This window comes from Hypanus sabinus, chromosome 7, assembly GCF_030144855.1.
Source record: "Hypanus sabinus isolate sHypSab1 chromosome 7, sHypSab1.hap1, whole genome shotgun sequence".
NCBI classification, from domain to species: domain Eukaryota; kingdom Metazoa; phylum Chordata; class Chondrichthyes; order Myliobatiformes; family Dasyatidae; genus Hypanus; species Hypanus sabinus.
This window is the reverse complement of record NC_082712.1, coordinates 135,407,160-135,423,965: the sequence shown is the minus strand read 5'-3', so window position 1 is coordinate 135,423,965 and position 16,806 is coordinate 135,407,160. Positions and strand designations below refer to the sequence as shown.

The 16,806-nt window shown below is 44.3% G+C and overlaps 1 protein-coding gene across 5 annotated transcripts in view; it reads left to right on the top strand.

The window, feature by feature from the left end:
* The window catches only part of LOC132397231 (uncharacterized), a 74,649-nt gene that overhangs the window by 37,712 nt on the left and 20,131 nt on the right, over positions 1–16,806 (top strand). The window lies entirely within an intron of this gene.

The following is a 16,806-nucleotide window of genomic DNA, read 5'->3' as shown; positions in this document are numbered from 1 at the left end:
ACTGTATTCCAGATCCCTCTGTTCTGCTACTCTCCTCAGTGCCCTACTGCTCACTGACTAAATCCTACTGTGGTTTGCCCTACAAAGTGCAACACCTCGTACTTGACTGCATCAAATTCCAGTTGCCATTTTTCAGCTGCTTCAGGTCTCTCTCACTGCCCGCTTTGATAGTCTTCCTCATTATCCACTACACTCCCAATCTTGGTGTCATCAGCAAATTTGTTGATCCAGCCTACCGCATTTTCATCCAGATTGTTGATGTAGATGATAAAAGTGGACCAAGCCTGTGACATACCACTGGTCATAGGTCTCCAGTCAGAGAGAAAAATGCCTACGACCACTCCCTGGCTTCTTCTGCAAAGTCAAAGTTTAATCCAGTTTACTATATCTTAAATGCCAAACGACTGAACCTTGTTGACCAACCTCCCATGTGGGACCTTGTTAAAGACCTTGCTAAAGTCTCCTGCTTTGCCTTTATCAACGTTCCTGGAAACCTCCTCAAAAACTCTTAAGGTTTGTTAGACATGACCCTACCACCCATAAAACCATGTTGACTACCCCGAATCAGCCCCTGTATACCCAAATATTTAGATATCTGGTCCCAAAGAACACCTTGCAATAACTTAGCTACTACTGATGTCAAGCACACCGACCTTAGCAAATTTGCCGATGACACAAAGCTGGGTGGCAGTGTGAAATATCAGGAGGATGTTATGAGAATGCAAGGTGACTTGACAGGTTGGGTGAGTGGGCAGGTATGTGGCAGATGCAGTTCAATGTGGATAAATGTGAGTTTATCCACTTTGGTGGCAAGAACAGGAAGGCAGATTACTATCTAAATGGAGTCAAGTTAGGAAAAGGGGAAGTACAACGAGATCTAGGTGTTCTTGTACATCAGTCAATGAAAGCAAGCATGCAGGTACAACAGGTAGTGAAGAAAGCTAATGGCATGCTGGCCTTTATAACAAGAGGGATTGAGCAAAGAGGTCCTTCTGCCCTGGTGAGACCCCACCTGGAGTATTGTGTGCAGTTTTGGTCTCCAAATTTGAGGAGGGATATTCTTGCTATTGAGGGAGTGCAGCGTAGGTTCACGAGGTTAATTCCTGGAATGGCGGGACTGTCATATGTTGAAAGATTGGAGTGACTGGGCTTGTTTGCACTGGAATTTAGAAGGATGAGAGGGGATCTGATTGAAACATATAAGTTTATTAAGGGATTGGACACACTGGAGGCAGGAAGCATGTTCCCGCTGATGGGTGAGTCCAGAACTCGAGGCCACAGTTTAAGAATAAGGGGTAGGCCATTTAGAACAGAGATGTGGAAAAACTTTTTCACCCAGAGAGTGGTGGATATGTGGAATGCTTTGCCCCAGAAGGCAGTGGAGGCCAAGTCTCTGGATGCACTCAAGAGAGAGTTAGATAGAGCTCTTATTGATAGCGGGGTCAAGGGATATGGGGAGAGGGCAGGAATGGGGTACTGATTGTTTATGATCAGCCATGATCACAGTGAATGGTGGTGCTGGCTAGAAGGGCCGGATGGCCTACTCCTGCACCTACTGTCTATTGTCTATTGACCTATAATTTGCTGGCTTATTCTTGAAGAGTCTTTATTAAACAAGGGAACAACATTAGTAGTCCTTCAGTCCTCTGGAATCTAACAACATTTTAAATGTCTCTGCTAGGGCCGCTGCAATTCCTGCATTGGCTTCCCACAGGGCTTGAGGAAACATTCACTGTCAACCAGTTTTTCACAAATCCCAGATCCCATCAATTACCCCCCACCCAAGGTGTTTTAATTCAGAGACATGGAGCAGTGCAGAATAGAAACAGGCCCTTCAATCCAATTTGTCTTGCTTACCAAGTTGCCTACCTGATCCAGTTCAGCTTACCCGCATTTGGCTTGTATAACCCGAAATTTTTCCTCTCTATGTTCCTATCTAAATCACTTTTAAGTGTTGCAATTGTTCCCGCCTTTACAATTTCATCTGGCAGTTTGTTCCATGCACCTTCTGGGGACAACAAACTTGCCCCTCATTTCCCCTTTAAAGTTTATGCCTCTCACCTTAAATCTATACACTCTAGTTTTAGACTCCCCTACCCTGCAGGAAAAAATGACCATTCACTCTCTCTACACCTCTTATAATTTTTCTGCACCTGAAAAAGGTTACCCTCAGCCTCAGAATTGAACACTGCTGCTTATCCAGTCTCTCCCTATAACACAAGCTTTCCCCTGCCAGTATCATCCCTCTAAATCTTTTCCACATGCTTCCAAACTTGATGACATGGTGACCAGAACTGCACACAATACTCCAAATATGACCTCACCAATGTCTTGTGCAATTGTAGCATGACGTCCTACCTATTGCACTCAGTTCCTTGACAAATGAAGGAGTATGTCCCAGATGCCACCTTTACCATCTCTTCCACCTCCAGGAGCTATAATTTTACCCCAGGTCAGTTTGCTTTAGGACACTCTACAGAGCCCTGCCATTAACTGAGTAAGTCCTGTCCTGGTAAAACTAACTAATAAACAGCACTTTGCACTTGCCTGAATAAAATTGCATCTGCTATTTCAATGCCCACTTCTACATTTGGGGCAAAATGAACTAGTCAGTTAACTTACCAGCTGCATGTGTTTGGGATATGGGAGGATACTGGAGTACACGGGGAAAACTGCACACTCTGAGCACCAGAGGTCAGGATGAAACTTTGCCTGTTGGAATTATGAGGTAGCAGCTCTTCTGGCTGTGCCACAATGCTATTGAAGTTGAAGAGATTTAAATGTACTACAACACTAATTTTTACTCTGTGGAGGTTAAAATGGAAAAGGCAAAGGAAACTTGCTATGTAAATGTTACGTAATAGAGTGGAGAACTAGGGTGAAAATTATATTTGTAAAAAGCAATAACAGACAATGAAAAAACTTAAAATAATATCTAACATAAAAGGAAATTATGAATTGATAAAGGAAAGGCATTTAGTTTCAGGGCACTGCTGGAAATTATTTTGTGCAAACAGCCAAGTTACTAATGGTATACATCGAATTATCTTCGCTAACAGGCTGCTGCAGTTTTGGCTATAAAGGAGGAAATGATTGCAGCATTACAATAGGTACACTTGGAGAGGAAGGATATTGGATCATTTCTAACTTATTGATAGAATTTAATTTCAAACTTGTGTTTTAACTCCTCTTCCAACTCCCATCTTTAGAGGTATGGAAGTTACAGGTGGGAGTTGGAAGAGGAGTTGGGTAATGACTGTAACCGGTTGAGAAACTTCAAAACAATGAGTCAAAATTAACTGGCAATGTATGGGCTAATAAATGAAAGTCAGCACAGGTTTAACAAAATTTAAATTTGCTTCAACCAACATCATTGAGTTCTTCAGTGAAGTAAATGGAGAGAAGGAAGCTTGCTGGTATGTCTACATTTTCAGAAGATGTTAAACAAAGAACCCTGTAGCTGACAAAATTAAAGGCTGAGGCGTGAAGGCAACACTGGCAGTGTGAATATGCAGCTGGATAAAGGGTGTAAGCTGGTGACCAGCCAAGGCTGCGATCATCCATCATCACTGTTAGACCAGAACTCTCTTTGATACAAATTTATTGCCTGAACTTGAATGTATATTGCAGGAAATGTAAAACACAAAATTGTTGTGCAAACTGAAGGCCTGTGACGGACTTTGGAAGGAAATAAGAGAGAAGTAAGCAGATGCATTACAGGTGAAGTTAAACAGAAGGGAATATGGAGCATGCACCTTGCTGTGAAAAGTAAAGAAAACTGTAAAATAACAACTAAAATCTATAAACTACCATTTTAAAATGAGTAGTGAAACATAGATGTCAGGGGGCAAATGTATTGAAATATTTGTAGGTAAAAGGCTAAGTAGAGACAACAGTAAACATCTTGTGCGTGGGGTCCTTTGTTTTGTTATGGAGGCAGAAGCAAGAAAAGTTCTGGTAAATTTAAGGCTTCAGCCAGAGGAATTTTTAGAAATTTCTGAGCAACACACCTGAGGAAGGAGGTTGTGACTTAAGAGACCTTTTAGGAAAGAATCGGGAAATGAGGGAATTTAGTTCTGTGGAGGGACTGGAAAAAGTAGGGTTCTCCGGTGAGCAGGGAACGTCAAGGAGAGACAATGAAGACATTGAAAATCATAAAGGGTTTCGATACAATAGGAAGGGATTGCTTCCATGTCAGAAATGTTGAACATGTTTAATAGCATTGACAAAGGGAACCATTGCCTGCTGTAGCTGTTTTCACAAACAAGTTTTTTGCAACTTGGAAACATTTTCTTCTGAATTGTAGTGGTAATGGGCTTAGTTGTAACAAAGGGAAAACAATCATCAGACTTGGGGGAAAGATGAGGGGAATCAGAGTAGCTATTAAGTTAATTTAATTGACACAAATAATGGACCAAATGTACTCTGTAGATCCACTTATAGTATTGGGAACTTTATTTAGTTTGCTATTTTCAGGGTATATGCTGACTAATTGAATACATAAAAGGCATCCTAAATATTATGATGTTATGTTGTATACATGCCTTGTAACCTCATGTTTAGATGATTATTTTGACAGGAATCTTGCTACTATACCAAGAACTTCCCTCAATTCCTTAAATAACCTTGCGCCTTGCTTTGCTATTACATAGTAGCCGAAGGTGTTTTGCATATGCCTTTAAATCAGTTGCTGTTTTTTAGCTTATTACTTCACATTTACCATTTCATTTAATTTTGCTGCTGTTTACCACTTACACAATTTCTAATACTTTTTGTCCATGCTTGGTTGCCTGTGGTTTGAACCCCCTCGCTGAATTTGTTGCAGTTTGCAAATTTGATATGAATTGGAAACAGCAGGAACCCTTAAGTAGCAATCCTCTTGTTAATTCTCCCCACCCAACATCTATCCCTCTGTTACCATTTTTTGGGTCAGGTTCTAACTTCCCCTGCACTGGTGCCATTTTAAGCTTCTCTTCTGACCTTTTGACAAGAATGTGTTAAAAGGCTTTTAAAGAAATTTATATATGCAACACTATTTATTTATATTTAAGATTTATATTGTCCACTTGAAAAATAGCCAGCAAAGGTGTCTTGAGTGAGGAATTTATGTTTTGAAGCCTTGCTGTTACACAGATTTTCTCATGTAATGGTATTACTTTGGATCAGACTGCAGTTCTTGAATTGACTTTGCCAATGTTTGTAATGTACTTATTGTAGCGGTGTGCTACACGCAGCGCTAAAATTATGACACGGAGTCGGTAACTGCAGTCGAAGGAAAAACTTTATTCGAAACCTTCAGCCTCACTTTTAAGCCTCCCTCAACCTGCCCCCCGTGGCGCAGAGACTCCAAAGCTCTGTGCTCGCAAACCCCCGTAGGCTATCTAATTGTGAGCCGGTTCGGATGTGCCAGGAAATGGGTCGCCACATTACCCCCCCCCCCCCCAGAACCGGCGATACACCCCCCAATGTCCACAGTCTGGGCCAGAACCTGCTTGGGAGGTCGGCCTCTGCGCCGAGGTGCCGGAAACTTGGCCGGTTGCGCCAGGTCCACATGGGCCGGTTTGAGGCGGTCCACCGTGAAAACCTCCTCTTTCCCCCCAACGTCCAGCACGAACGTGGAGCCATTGTTCCGGAGCACCATAAAAGGCCCCTCGTATGGCCGCTGCAGCGGTGGCCGATGCCCGCCCCTTCGTACAAACACAAACTTACAGTTCTGCAGGTCTTTGGGTACGCAGGTCAGGTTCCGCCCGTGCTGTGAAGTGGGTATGGGGGCCAGGTTACCGAGCTTCTCATGTAGTCTGCCCAGGACTGCTGCAGGATCTTCCTCTTGCCCCCATGGGGCTGGTAGGAACTCCCCGGGGACGACCAGGGGCGCGCCGTATACCAACTCGGCCAACGAGGCATGCAGGTCGTCCTTGGGCGCTGTGCAGATGCCGAGTAGGACCCAGGGAAGCTCGTCCACCCAGTTGGCTCCTTGCAGGCGGGCCATGAGGGCCGACTTCAGGTGACGGTGGAAACGCTCCACTAGCCCGTTCGACTGTGGGTGGTAGGCAGTTGTGTGGTGCAGCTGAGTCCCCAAAAGGCTGGCCATAGCTGACCACAGGCTGGAGGTGAACTGGGCGCCTCTGTCGGAGGTAATGTGGGCCGGTACACCAAAGCGAGATATCCAGGAGGTGATCAGGGCTCGGGCGCAAGATTCGGAGGTGGTGTCGGTGAGTGGGACCGCCTCTGGCCATCTTGTGAACCGGTCCGCTATAGTCAGGAGGTGCCGCGCTCTGCGCGACACTGGCAGGGGGCACACGATATCCACATGAATGTGGTCGAAACGCCGGTGGGCGGGATGGAACTGCTGCGGTGGGGCTTTGGTATGCCGCTGCACCTTGGCCGTCTGGCAGTGCATGCACGTTTTGGCCCATTCACTGACCTTTTTGCGGAGTCCGTGCCAAACGAACCTGCTGGAAACCATCAGGACAGTCGGCCGGATGGAGGGATGCGCCAAGTTATGAATGGATTCGAAAACACGGCACCGCCAGGCTGTAGGGACGACGGGATGGGGCTGGCCGGTGGCGACGTCACAGAGTAGGGTCTTCTCAGCCGGGCCCACGGGGAGGTCCTGGAGCTGCAAACCGGAGACTGCGGTTCTGTAACTCGGAATCTCCTCATCTGCCTGCTGTGCCTCTGCCAGTGCCTCAAAGTCTACCCCTTGGGAAAGGGCATGAACGGTAGGGTGAGAAGAGCGCATCAGCCACGACATTGTCCTTACCCGAGACGTGCCGGACATCCGTCGTGTATTCAGAGATGTAGGACAGGTGGCGTTGCTGGCGGGATGACCAGGGGTCGGACGCTTTTGTAAATGCAAAGGTAAGCAGTTTGTGGTCCGTGAACGCGGTGAAGTGCCGACCTTCTAGGAAGTACCTGAAATGCCGGATTGCCAGGTAGAGCGCCAACAGTTCCCGGTCGAAAGCATTGTACTTGAGCTCAGGTGGCCGCAGGTGTTTGCTGAAAAACGCCAGGGGTTGCCAGCGACCTGCGATGAGTTGCTCCAGCACCCCACCGACTGCCGTGTTAGATGCGTCCACAATGAGGGCGGTAGGGGCGTCCATTCTGGGATGTACTAGCATTGCGGCGTTCGCCAAATCTTCCTTCGTTTGAACGAAAGCGGCGGCGGACTCCTCGTCCCAGGTAATGTCCTTGCTCGGACCCAACATCAAGGCGAATGGGGCGCATGATCCGGGCAGCTGAAGGGAGGAAGCGGTGGTAGAAATTGACCATACCTACGAATTCCTGAAGGCCTTTGATCGTGGTGGGTCGGGGGAAGTGGCGGACCGCATCTACCTTAGCGGGCAGAGGGGTTGCTCCGTCTTTAGTAATCCTGTGGCCCAGGAAATCAATGGCATCGAGTCCGAACTGGCATTTGGCCGGGTTGATTGTAAGACCGTACTCACTCAGTCGGGCGCAGAGTTGACGGAGGTGGGACAGATGCTCCTGACGACTGCTGCTGGCTATGAGGATGTCGTCCAAATAGATGAACGCGAAGTCCAGGTCCCGTCCCACCGCGTCCATTAGCCGCTGGAACGTCTGTGCGGCATTCTTCAGGCCGAACGGCTTGCGGAGGAACTCGAAAAGGCCAAACGGGGTGATGAGAGCCGTTTTGGGGACGTCGTCAGGATGCATCGGGATTTGATGGTACCCTCGGACGAGGTCTACCTTGGAGAAGATCCGTGCGCCGTGCAGGTTTGCTGCAAAGTCCTGAATGTGCGGAGTAGCGGTCCGGTGTGGCAGCCTCATAAAGGCTGTGGTAGTCGCCGCACGGTCTCCAGCCTCCCGTCGCTTTGGGCACCATGTGCAGGGGGGAGGCCCATGGGCTGTCGGACCACCGGATGATCCCCAATTCCTCCATCCTCTGGAACTCCTCCTTCGCCAGTCGGAGCTTGTCCGGGGGAAGCCGCCAAGCGCGGGCGCGGTGGGGTGGTCCCTGGGTCGGGATGTGGTGCTGTACGCCGTGTCGGGGCATGGCCACTGTGAACTGCGGTGCCAGAACCGATGGGAAATCCGCCAGGACTCTGGTGAAGTCATTGTCGGACAGTGTGATGGAGTCTAGGTGTGGGGCTGGCAACTGGGCTGCACCCAGGGAGAACGTCTGAAAGGTCTCGGCGTGTACCAGTCTCTTCCTGGGCAGGTCGACCAGTAGGCTGTGAGCCTGCAAAAATTCCGCACCCAGAAGCGGTTGGGCTACGGCGGCCAGTGTAAAGTCCCACGTGAACTGGCTGGAGCCGAACTGTAGCTGCACCTGACGGGTGCCATAGGTCCTTACTGTGCTGCCGTTCACGGCCCTCAGGGGGGGACCTGGTGCCCTGCTGCGGGTGTCGTAACTCATCGGAGGTAAAACACTGATCTTGGCATCCGTATCGACCAAAAACCGGCGTCCCAACCTTCTGTCCCACACATACAGGAGGCTATCCCGATGGCCAGCCGCCGTAGCCATCAGCGGCGGCTGGCCCTGGCGTTTCCCGGGGACTTGCAGGGCGGGCGACAACGGCGGGCTTCTGCGCCCCACCGCTGGTGGTAGAAGCACCAGTGTTCATTGGGCCGGGGGTTGGCGGGCTCTGTGGCCGGGCCTGGACTGGTTTGCTGCTGGGAGCGTGGCTGGGAGATCCGTGCGATGGACGCCCCGCTCACCTTTTTGGCTGTTCCACAGCAAGTCCGCTCGGGCTGCCACCTTCCGGGGGTCACTGAAATCCGCGTCGGACAGCAGCAGGCGTATGTCCTTGGGTAGCTGCTCCAGGAATGCCTGCTCAAACATGAGGCAGGGTGTGTGTCTGTCGGCCAGAGACAACATCTCATTCATTAAAGCCGATGGAGGTCTGTCTCCCAAGCCATCCAGGTGCAGTAAACGGGCAGCCCGCTCCCGCTGAGAGTCCGAAAGTCCTGAGGAGCAGGGCTTTGAATTCCGTGTACTTGCCGTCTACCGGGGGCGACTGTACGAACTCCGCGACCTGGGCCGCTGTGTCCTGGTCGAGGGAGCTCACCACGTAGTAGTAGCGGATGTCTTCTGAGGTGATCCGGCGAACGTGGAATTGGGCTTTGGCTTGCTGGAACCATAGGTTCGGTCGCTGTGTCCAGAAACCCGGCAGTTTCAACGAAACCACATGAACAGAGGCGGCGTCAGTCATTTCTGGTCCAAAAATTGTTTGGACCGTCGGGGTCACCAATTGTAGCAGTGTGCTACATGCAGCGCTAAAATTACGACACAGAGTCGGTAACTGCAGTCGAAGGAAAAACTTTATTCGAAATCTTCAGCCTCACTTTTAAGCCTCCCTCAACCTGTCCCCCATGGCGCAGAGGCTCCAAAGCTCTGTGCTCGCAAACCCCCGTAGGCTATCTAATTGTGAGCCGGTTCGGATGTGCCAGGAAATGGGTCGCCACATTATGTTGTTAATTTGTTTCTACTGTTGTGTTCCTCCAATGAAACCTCTGAAAATTTTATAAATACATTTTCTCATTGTAGCTGTAGAGATAGTGAATTCTGATCCCAAAAGGCAGATTAAAGGAGGTTAATGTTACTCTGGAAGTGCTCCCTCAGCAATATTTGGCTGTGCATCAGTACCCAATGAGTTTTGTACAAGTGATGTTCTTTGACAATGTTCCCTTTTGCAAGCTCCACCATACGCATGTAGTTTTTGGGTGATAGCCATAGAATCATAGAGCATTTAGTACTTGCTGAATTATTATTCTGCCTAGTCCCATTGACCTGCAACTGGACCATAGCCCTCCATACCTCTCCCATCCATGTACTTAAGCAAACTTCACTTAAGTATTGCAGTCGGACCTGCATTCATCACCCACCACCCTCCAAGTGAAGAAGTTCCTCCACCCCCATAATGTTCCCCTTTACCTTTCACCTTGAACCTATGACGTCTAGTTCTAGTCTCACTTCACCCCAGTGGAAAAAGCTAGCTTATATTTATTCTATCTATACCTCTCATAATTTTGTATGCCACAATCAAATCTTTCCTTATTCTCCTATGCTTTATGGAATAAAGTCCTAACCTATTCAACCTTTCCCTATAACCCAGGTCCTTGAATGAATCCCAGCAGATTCATTGTAAAGTTTCTCTGCACTGTTTCAAACGTATTGATATATTTCCTGTAGATAGGTGACTAGAATTATACATAATACTCCAAATTAGGCCTCCTCAGTATCTTATACAACTTCAACTTAACATCCCAGCTCATGTACTCAGTACTTTGATTTATAAAGGCTAATGTGCCAACAACATTTTTTATGACCCTATTAACCTGTGACAAGTACCTACCTGAGTTATAGAATAGGTTGAGGAGGTGTTTGGAGTTCAGAGGCATGTAGTGGAGAGAAAATTTCATAAGCTACAGTGGGATGCTTGAGGTTTGGGAAGCTTTTTAAAAAAAAAACAGAAGAAAACTAAAAGAGAAATAAGGAGAGAAGAGATTAAATATGAAGGTAAGCTAGCCAATGAGAGATGTGTAGTTGAGTGACCACCTTAGTCTATTTTTCTTGTGATCGCAAGACCCTGTTGACATAGTTGATGCGGAATGCTGCGAGTCCGATTCAAGTCTGGGGGAGCTGCATGTCCTTGGCTGTAGCGAGGACCAGGCCTCGAGTGCGGTGTTACCAGCTGACAGCTGTCCAGGAGGGAGGCATCCACCGGAGGCATAGTGTCCAAGTTGGTATCTGCTTGGCAGAAGATGAGCTGTGTTGTGTTCAACTGTGGATTTCTACAACATTCATGGATTCATAGTCTTGTACTATATATATTTTTGTGTGACTGTATTTTACTGACATCTTGTGTGCTTGCTATCTTTTTTGTGCGGGAGGTGCTTTGATTTGAGTATGCCTGTTGGTTCCATGTTGCACCTTGTCCCTGGAGTAACGTTCTTTCGTTCAGCTGTATTCATGTATGGTTGAATGTCAATTCAATTTGAACTAAATTAAACTAACTTATATAAAAGAGGATGCAAAAGGTTCTTTTTTTCCAAATACATAAACAGTAAAAGAGAGGTGAGGGAGGTTATCAGAAAGCTTGAAAGTGATGCTGGAGAGGTAGTAATGGGGACAACGAAATGGTGGACGAACTGAATAAGTATTGTGCATGATTCTGCACTGTGGAAGACACCAACAGTATGCCAGAGAATGTCAGGGGGCATGTGAGTGTAAGCTGCTATTACAAAGGAGAAGCTGCCTGGGCAGCTGAAAGGTCTGAAGGTAGATAAGACACCTGGACCAGATGGACTACACACCAGGGTTCTGAAGGGATTGTGGAGGCATTAGAAGTGATCATTCAAAATTCAGTAGATTCTGGAGTGTTGAATTTATGGAGTTCATTGTCATCGACAGCTGCAGAGCCACATCATTGGGTACATTTAAAATGGAGGTTGATAGGTTCTGGATTAGTAAAGGCTTCAACATTTAAGGAGTGAAGGCAGGAAATTAGGGTTAAGAGGGATGATAAATCAGCCATGATGAAAAGTTGGAGCAGAATCAATGGGTCGAATGGCTTAATTTACCTCCTTTGACTTGTGGTCTTAAAGCTTCAATTGAGCTCTTTAGATTTATTATGGGGTCCATTCTAGTACAGGTTGAGTACCCCTTATCCGAAATACTTGGGGCCAGAAGTTTGGACTTTGGATTTTTTCGGATGTTGGACTACATAATAACTTGGGATCAGCATCATTTCCTACTCAGTATTTATGTGCTACCAGTAAGCAATCTTATACTTGTTCATTACTTATATGTACTCAACAGTATAAATTACAAATATAATGAGTGCAAGGTAACCAACACCACACAGCAGCCTCAGGAGAGTACCTGAAACAACAAACGGCAGGCTTTCTCTTTCCACCTGATTAAAAGGTTACAGAACACTGCATTTGTATTTTACTTTAGGTTTTATGTAAAGTATAAAACCAATCAGCATTGTAGATTTTTTCTGATGTTAGATTTTCATCAACAATGCATTTTAAAAAAATTAATGCTGTGCCTTTTCTTAAAATTCCAAAACCAGCCTGCTAAATGTTCGCAATTACCTTCAATTGTCAGTTCATCATGATAGTTCTTTGTTTGTTTCATGATCAGCATGAAGTTAGGCAGCAGCAGTTAACTCCAACACTGACGATTGAGATCTTCATTTTGCTCTTTATGGGGTTCTATTTTCCATTAACTTCTATTCATTACATATGTGAGGTCACTTCTCCAAACTGTCTGTGATGAGCAGAGACCCAAGCACCACCTGGGCACTTTTCCAGACTCTTGTGCAATTCTCAAAAAAAAAATTCAGACTTTGGAGGTTTTCAGATATTGGAATTTCAGATAAGGGGTACTCAAACCTGTACTACAGTTTCTAGAAAAAACGATTACTCCACACTTTATATTTTAAATTAGTTCCCATATGTTTGCTCCAGAGCTGGGTCTTTGCAAAATTTGCCTATTAGAACATAAAACAGAACAGCACAGTACAGGTCCTTTGGCCCACGATGTTGAGCTAACCTTTTAACCTACTTTCAGATTATTCTAACCCTTCCCTCCATAAAATATGTTTCTATTACTATTGTTCATCTTCTGACACATTATGGGGTGGGGGGGGGGGGGGGAAGGACATTTTCTCTGCCCTCTGCAGCTCATACTTTTCTTGTCCTCCTTTCTCTTCATGTTCCCATATTTACTACAGTTTACTGACGGTTAAATTCCTACTTATACAAAAGGAATTTGCATAATTTGCATAATTTCCTTTCCATCTGTGAAAGGAATGCTGCCAACTCGACAATTCCTTTCACAAAAACAGTGGATTCTAGTTAATTGGGTCAACTACTTACTCAGGACAATTCCTAAAGAACAAAAACTGATAAAGAAAATTGCTTAGATTCCCTTTGCTGATTTGGGGCAGGAGATTATTGCCAAACAGGTTCTAGCTAGCGTGGCCATTAGACACTACATTGTGTTTGGAGCGAACAGTTTTTAAATAATATCACTTGTGCGTGTTTGTTCAAAATGCAGTGATTTTTGTTACTGATTGTTGGTGAGAAACAAGCAGTAAATCAATTCAGAACTGCATTACTGTATTAGGTATCGACTGACTTTGTTCATTGGGTACACTGGATGATTTTTTTCCGTCAATAACTATTAGGAATTAGTACAGTTTTATAAGACTGTAGTACTGTTGGTAGTGTTCTAATTTGTTCTGTATTTAACTTACATATGTAACTTCAGTATTTCACTTAAATATATAATTTGTTATTACGTCTGGAGTTTTTTCATCTTTTTAACTATTTCCGTGAAAGTTTAGCTCATTGGCAGCTGTTTATTTGGACCAAGATGAATTGGTCCTGATGTGTCCCAATTTACTGCAATCCACTGTGTAAATGTTAGCAGGACACTTGCTTTTTAATGTTGTAGCTGTCCTTCAGTAGACAAAAGTAATTGGCAATCATTATTAGTATCCTGTGCAAAAACAAGATTCTGTGGATATGCATAAACGCAGAGCATGACAAGCACACATATGTTGTCAAAAATTTCATGTGTTTGATTACTTTATCACCTTATGTGCACATGCAGGAAAGAGGCAGTGTGTGAAATCCAAGCAAATCATAACAACATGAAAGCACTTCCATGCCTGGCCTCAGAAAGAAAGATATAGTGTCCTTTCCAATGAACTCCCTCGATCAGTGTAAGAGAAATTACATTCTCAGAGATCTTTCCTATCTAGAATTACCCACTTTTTCTGTACAGTGCAATAGTATCAACACTGAAAAGTAGCTTTAAAATTTATGACTGACCCTACACTATGTCTATTCAAGCTCTCAAACTTATCTCCCACAGCATCATCACCACTACAGCTGACAGAAAGTGCTTAGGCTACCTGATCAGTGGCAACTGGGAGTCAGCCAGCTAGTACCACTGTACATTTGTTGTGGGCAGGCTGCTGGACAACAGGTACAAAGGGAGCACTGCCATTAATGTTAGATGAACTGCCAAAAGCGATACAGTATTCATATCTCCAGCTTTTCCTGACACCTTGATACACGAATAGCATTCTTTTAAATGTAGTTGCACATTGTAGTTGCAAATGCACATTGCTGCAGCATTTGGCATAGGCTTTAAAGTCCCTCTCAAATGCTGCCACTACTCCCCTTCCCTAAATGCAATGGAAAAGAAGACCTCACAGAATATAAAATGACTGCCTGAATGCTCGTGCAGGATTCACATATGGATTCTGCACCTCCATTAATTTTTCCTTCAGCTTCTAAGCACCATGCCAACAGGTTTGGAATGGCTTCTCTGTTCTGCCAGTGCTCTTAAAATTCAAAGTAAATTTATTATCAGAGTACACTGTATGCAATCCTGAGATTCATTTTCTTGTGGGCATGTACAGTAAATCAATAGAATAATAACTATAACTGGATCAGTGAAGGATGTGCAGAAGACAACAAACTGTGCAAATGCAAATTTATGTAAATAGCATCAAGTAACAGGAACATGAGATAATGAGGAGGCCTTGAAGGTGAGATCATTGGTTGTGGGAACACTTCAATGATGGGACAAGTGTAGTTACAGTATCCCCTTTTGTTCAAGAGCCTGATGGCTCAGGGTTAGGAATACTTCTCAAACCTGGTGGTGTGAGTCCTGAGGCATTTGTACCTGATGGCAGCAGCAAGAAGAGATCATTAACTGGGTGTTGGGGATCTCTGATGATGGACGCTGTTTTCCTGCAATAAAACCTCACGTAAATGCGCTCAGTGGTGGGGAGGGCTTTACCCATGATGCACTGGGCCAAATCCACTCTTTTCTGTAGGATTTTCTGCTTCCTGGTTGCAGGTTTTCCATTCTTCTAAAGAAAAATGGAAAATGCTAGAAATATTCAGAAGTTAAGACCATACATGTGGGGAAAAAAATTAGTTAACATTTGAAGGGAAAAGTTTTGTATTTCTTTTTCCCCTCTTGAACTATTTAAGGTTAAGCATATGTTACCTCCATTTATAAATCATTGATATGTCTTGTTGTTTGCTCTTAGCGTGTGAGACAGATGCCAAGGTCATTTTTTTTGGATCTCTTAAGCTGTTCTGGAGGATCTTCAGGGATCTGGGCTATAAGCTCATTCATTTTCGTTCCTGATATAATCTATTAAATCCTCTTGTTGATTTCTTTCCATTTACAGACATTCTTTTTGTATTCAGTTTTCTGTTGCTATAACAGCCTTAAAATATTTGAAATAAGTTGAATCAACTTACTTTTAATACTAAAATATTCACTAACAAAAATAAGTTTAATTTCATTTCATTTTTCAATCTTTTTATTGATTTTCCAGTAAAAATATACAAATCAGAGCAGAAGTTTAGCTTCTGATAACAGATAATACAAAAGACATATGAACAGCAGTTAAAAAAATATATATTGTCAAAATCGAATAGGTACAATGTTACACTGTTATATATACAATATAATCAAGAAACCACAACTCCTGGGGGGGACGTCACATGATGAGGTAGGATCGAGACGTGGAGATCCAGCTCTCCCGTAAAAAAACAGTAAAATAATGTTTAAGTGAAGAAAAGTTAGTAAATACTTTTAAAAACTTACTTATAAACTACTCTGGATTGTCTTAAGATACGTCTCCTAAACAGAAGCAGAAGAAAACTACTACTTTGAAGACAACACAAGTTGGAAAAGAATCAAGGCCGACAGCCCTGAAAGAGCCTCGGGCTCAAGTGCATTTTACCTCAGGTGATACAGAACAGGAAACTGCGGCAACATCAACCGTTTCCAAACAAAAAGAGCAACAGGAATTGAGCATGCATGAAGGAAGGGGCATGCACAAACACAAGCAAACCAAACTACAAATCCCAGCTATGATCGGAACTGAAAGTAAAAGTGAATATGAGGTGGAATCAGATTCTCTGGATAAATCAGACGAAGGTGAAGAGACAAACAAAGAAGAGCAACAGGAAGAGGTTGGAGGTGATATTGGAGACATAAAAGAATCTTTGGTGCAAATAATGCATGAATTAAAAGCATTAAAAGTAATTAAAAAAGGTATTAAAAATGAAGATTGTGTTTGATAAAATGATGAAAAGAAAGGACAAAATGGACAAGAAAATTAAAAACTTGGAAGAAACAACAGGAGACACCATTGATAGAGTGAATAAAATGGAAGATAATATTTCTGCCTGGGCATCAGAAAGAAAATGGTTGTTGGAAAAGGTGAAAATTTTAGCAGATGAAACAATATTAAGATTGTTGGACTTAAAGAAGGTATAGAGGGAGAGGATCCAATAAATTTTTTTCAAAAATAAATTCCAGAAATTTTGGAAATGGAAGAAGGAACCCAGTTAATTGAAATTGAAAGGGCTCACAGAGCCTTAAGATCAAGACCTCAAGTTGATCAGAACCCACGATCAATCTTGATAAAATGCTTAAGATATTAAGATAAAGAAAAGATCTTGAAAGCAGCTGCTCAACGTGCCAGAAAGAGAAATGGGCCATTGATGATAGAAGGGAAAACAGTTTTTTTCTACCCTGATACAAGTTATGACCTTTTGAATAGAAAGAAGGAATTAAACCCAGCGAAAAAAATTTTATGGGAAAAGGGTTATAAATTTATATTGCGCCACCCGGCAACCCTGATAATTTTTTTGGATGACGGAAAAAGAAGATCTTTTACTGATTATCGGGATGCGGAAGAATTTGCACAGGAACTCCCAAATATTCGCTAACCGCGGCCAAAGATTTAAAAGTGAAACAGATTAAAGATGAAGACAGGGACAGTGAATGGAGTT